Here is a 5,369-nt window from a genome sequence, read left to right on the forward strand (position 1 = left end):
AAAGCAACCAGAGCCGGGCGGTGGTGGCGCACGCCTTTAATCCCAGCACTCGGGAGGCAGAGCCAGGTGGATCTCTGTGAGTTCGAGGCCAGCCTGGGCTACCGAGTGAGTTCCAGGAAAAGGCGCAAAGCTACACAGAGAAACCCTGTCTCGAAAAAAAAAACCAAAAAAAAAAAAAAAAAAAAAAGCAACCAGAGAAAATATTTCAATAAATGACTATGAAAGAAAGGAGAGAGAGAGAGAGAGAGAGAGAGAGAGAGAGAGAGAGAGGGTTTTTTAGTTGATGAGTAGATGATTGCTTTTGAATTTATTTGTTCTTTCTGTTTATCTGTGCTTTATTTGTTTTTGACAAATTCTCATCCAAGCACTAAGTAGAGAACAAAGCGACTGATGACATCTTAAGCACAGTTGGTGCAATGACACCCAAGTCCTTCAAACAGTGCCAGCGGTCTTTGGTGAGCAGAGCCCCAAAGGAAGGGGAGTCCAACCGGAGCCGAGGAAGCACTGGAGAAAATGTCAGGTTAGGAGTAGTTTTAATCACAGCCCTCTTTATGAGTTTTCTCTGCTTCAGATATATATATATAGCAACGATGGGCAATATTTTAAAAATTGCGACCAGGCTCAAGACAATAAAAATAAGCATCTCCATGCACCGTAAGCAGAAGGAGGGCACAGCAGCTGGTTTTTTCACTATGGGCTCTAGACACAAACACGAGTGTGAGAGTTTGCATCCCGAGAGGACCAGAAGCTTCCCACACCAGACAGGGGAGTAAAGAGGCCCTCTCTAGGTGGAGTCACACTATTATGGACCTTCTGTACTGCTGGGAGGTCCCTGAAAATTTGCTGCCAATCATTGCCTATGGAGTTATATCTCACGATGAAATGCACATCTACAAAGGTTATATAAGGAGATAATGATATATATTATACATGCATTATATATATCTGCATATCATACAGATGAAAGAGTTGAAGCTCCCAACTTCATCTAGTTGGAATCACAGAGGATGGAAATGACAGATACAATAACTAAAGATAATTACTAGCAATTTTCTAAAAGCAGTGACATGATTAACAGTAGCCTATGTCATGTCATGTGTGCCTTGAAGGCCTGGTCCCCAGGGCAAGCACTGTTCAGAGATGGGGCTTTGGGGAGATGATTAGACAATAAGGATTCTATCTTCAGAAATGCATTCATCCATTTCAAAATCCAGACTTTGAATATACTGTTAGAAGATGGTGGGATTGTGAACGGTGAGTCACTGGGAGCATGTCCTAGATCCTTCACGTCTCTTTCTTTGTTTCTTGGTCACTACAGGGTGAGGGATCTCACCCTTCACTCATTTCTACCATCATGAGATTCAGCCTTGCCTCCGGCCTCCAGTAACAGAGTTTAGCCAAAACCATGAGCCAAAACTAACCTTCCTCTTTTTAAGTTGTTTGTGGAAGGTGTTTTGTTCCAGCAGCAATAACTGGCGAACACTCCAAGAGCTGACCAGCATAAACAAAAATCAGTCAATAGACAATTTATAGCAAAAGAGTAGAGCATGAAGAATAACCACACCCTGTCCTCAGATCTATGAAATACATCACTCAATGGAAATAGACTGACAGATACTTTCTTATCAATAACCAACACTGGAAGACAGCAGATAAACATCTTCAAAGTGCTGAGGAAAAAATAACTTTTAACCTAATGATTTATCCTGGGGGTGGGGGGAATCATTTTGTCTGATATCCTGACATTGAAAACCAAGAGAGTTTCCATTCACAAACCCAAGTACCTGTTACAGGATGTACCTTGTCAGAAAAGAGTATCCAGAAAGAACCATGAAGAAGAACCAAGCATGAACATAAGAACTAACAAAATGCCTCGGTGTGGTTTGTCAAGTCATGATGTGGAGTTTAACCTGTTATATTTCAAAGGGACAAAAAGTAAAACTATGAAATAATAAGATGCCCAATGTGTAAATGATGTGTGTTAAGCTCATTCTCAGAGGTATCTATGGCCGTGGATTAAAAATATTATTAAGCCAGGAGGCGGTGGCACACGCCTTTAATCCCAGCACTCGGGATGCAGAGCTGGGTGGATCTCTGTGAATTGGAGGCCAGCCTGGCCTACAGAGCGGGATCCTGGGACTCCAGCCCCTGCCCCGACACAGCAACAGTTCCCCGCCATGCCATGAGACTGGAGAGGGCAGGTCTCAACGAAGTACCTTCCAGTTCCTATGGCACCAGACAGTCAGATACCACTGTGGTGAGCAGGTAGAAGGTGGAGAGGTGGGAGAGAGAGAGAGAGAGAGAGAGAGAGAGAGAGAGAGAGAGAGAGAGAGAGAGAGAGAGAGAGAAGTTCATGGGCCGCGGAGAGAGCCAGATCTGAGGAGATGAGGGTGGTGAGGAACAGGCTAATGTGAATGGCCTGCTGGCCGCCTGAGTCCAAGGTCATTTCCCGGTCTGTACACATTTGTATTCAATAAAATTGTGTATGTTATAACCTTAAAATGCATACATGCTGCCGGGTGGTGGTGGCGCACGCCTTTAATCCCAGCACTCGGGAGGCAGAGCCAGGTGGATCTCTGTGAGTTCGAGGCCAGCCTGGGCTACCAAGTGAGTTCCAGGAAAAGGCGCAAAGCTACACAGAGAAACCCTGTCTCGAAAAACCAAAAAAAAAAAAAAAAAAAAATGCATACATGCTAAAGATAAACTCACAATGAAAATTAGGAAATACTAGGAACATGAAAATAAAGACAAAAGAGCTGTGGGATCCTGATAAAAAGACACTCAAAGATTTGGTTGTAACTGAAATGCACTTAATCTTTTAAAAGATTAACCAATGAATGCCATTCTTCTCAAGAAGCTTTCAAAAACAAGCCTGGGGATGACATCCTGCAGCAGAGCAAAGAGAGGCCCTGGGTTCAAGCCTCAGCACAACAAAGGGAAAAGGGGAGATTTCAAAATTAATAAGGTTTAAAACAGAGCAATTTAAAAGCTGTTCTTTTCAGATAGCCAATGACCAGACAGAACTCAACAACACATGCAAAGAAAATATATGTAAGTCACAACTAAACAACAGAAAAGAAGTAGGCAGAAGACCAGGCAGAAAAACTGAAAATCATAATCAAATACTATAAGTGACTTTACAGTAATGAACTTGTAAAACCAGGATAAAACTGATTTTCTGGAAAAGGTATGAATGATCACATTTTGTTTAGAAGAAAACTTTAAAATGTAAAACTAATAATTATTAAGGAGATTTATTTAATATTCAAAAAATCACCACCATCCCCCAAAAAACACAGGGTTAGATTAACGACATAGACAAGTTTTATCAAACTTCAAAGACAGAGTGATTCCAATATTATATATAAATTAGATTTTTATTTATAGGTTTTTGAAAGAAGCTTTCTGTTTTAGTTAATTTGTGCATTATATGAAACAAAAATAGAAGAAGCAAAGAAGAAAGTCATCAAAAATATGGAATGCTTCACAAATTTGCATGTCATTCTTGCTCAGGGGCCATTCTAAGCTCTCTGGGCTGATCCCATTTTAGTACATGTGCTGCTGAAGTGAGCACTCTCAATTGTTTTGTTAATAACAAAGTAGGATACCTACTCAACTCATTTCATAAGGCAACTTTAATCTTGACATCAGACAGAGAATGTTTTAAGGGTAAAAAATAGACTTCTCCAAAAATTGATTTTAAAAAGCTAAGCAAGATGTTCTAAATGTAACTCAGTAGCTTACAAAATACAATGAAATGAGGTTGATTTGGAGCATAGAATGGTTATTTAGTAAGACTAACGATCAGTTTAACAGATTCAAAAAAAGTATTTGATACAATTAACATCCATTCCTGGTTTTAGAAGACCTATAAAGTTGGGGAAAAAAATAAGGTTTTGCAAACATAACAAAGAAATTCTAGGTCATGGTCAGGGATAGGTACTAAAACCATTGGCCAAAATACAGGCGTGGACTGAACTCCAACAGTACAAAGTGCTGTGAGGGAAGAGGGAGAGTTCTCTTTCTACAGGTAATGAAAATATAAGATGACTGAATAGCTTTGGAGAGCAAATCAGAAAGACAAGCAAGCCTAAAAATGTTGATGATAGGTTGTAGAATATCCTATTCTATAATTTCCCTAATAACGTAAAAAACAATTAAAACTGAAGTGGCATTTAGAATATGCCAGGAATGTTCTTTACATCTGTCTTGACTTTAAACCCTTCAACAGGGGCTGGTGAGATGGCTCAGCAGCTAAAGGTGCTTGCCACCAAGACTGACTACCCTAGTTTAATCCCCAGACCCTAAATGCCCAAACAGTAGAAGAACGGTACAATGAATCCCACAAATTGTCCTGTGACTTCTATGTGCATGCTGTGGGGTGAATGCACACACACACACACACACACACACACACACACACACACACACACACACACACACGCAGAGGGAAGGGGGTGCTCGATAGTAAAGGCAAACAAAAAACAATCACTAAATCCTTGTCTCCTAAAATGGAAACTAGCTCTTTCCATATTTTCCAGACACTGGCTCTAAGGCATGAAGGGATTAAACTACATGCCCAAGAACACATTTGTAGATGTAACCAACCGTCTTATTAAATAAGAAACACAAAGCCAATACAGAGATGAAAGCCAAGAGGTCAGAGCAATAGCTAAGAGCTAAAAACCTTACCCTGCACTGTCACTGTACCTCTCTGAAAGAGAGCTACTTCCTGTGTCTGTCTTTTTTTATAGTTTCTGTTCTGCCTTCTTTTTGGTTGTAAACCCAACCACATGACCTCTTAGTCACTGCCTGTCTGTACAGACCTCCAGGTCTTCTGTGGTTGGTATTGAGATTAAAGGCGTGTGTCTCCAATGCTGGCCGTATCCTTGAACACACAGATATCTACCTAACTCTGCCTACCAAGTGCTGGGATTAAAGGCGTGCGCCACCAACGCCAGGCTCTGCTATGGCTTGCTAATAGCTCTGACCCCCAGGCAACTTTATTTATTAACATACAAATAAAATCACATTTCAGTACAAATAAAATATCACCATACACATTAGTTACTGCTTAGTAACTGGTGGAGCCTAGATTCAAGCTCACATCATATGAGATCCATGCTGAGACACGTATTAACATATTTACTACAGCGTGTCTTTGGAATCCAAAGCTTGAAGAAAATGTAAAATAAGAAGAGAATGAGTCCACAGTGTACTCTCTTTTGTAATTCAGGCTAAATGAAATAATGAGGAGAAGCCAGGAAAAGTATGGATTGGAGAGATATATAATAAGTCCTTATTTATTCTCTCTCTCTCTCTCTCTCTCTCTCTCTCTCTCTCTGTGTGTGTGTGTGTGTGTGTGTGTG

General features: G+C 40.6%; 1 non-coding gene across 1 annotated transcript; it reads right to left on the minus strand.

Annotated features, from left to right (window-relative positions):
• Nucleotides 1–3,468: 3,468 nt before the first annotated feature.
• LOC128102818 (U6 spliceosomal RNA) lies at nt 3,469–3,574 on the minus strand. Its single transcript, XR_008215564.1, has one exon. It is a non-coding gene; the product is annotated as a U6 spliceosomal RNA (small nuclear RNA).
• Between the last annotated feature and the right edge of the window lie 1,795 nt (nt 3,575–5,369).

The sequence above is a fragment of the Peromyscus californicus genome, unplaced genomic scaffold (assembly GCF_007827085.1).
Source record: "Peromyscus californicus insignis strain IS unplaced genomic scaffold, ASM782708v3 Scaffold_7__1_contigs__length_154581171, whole genome shotgun sequence".
Taxonomy (NCBI): Eukaryota; Metazoa; Chordata; class Mammalia; order Rodentia; family Cricetidae; genus Peromyscus; species Peromyscus californicus.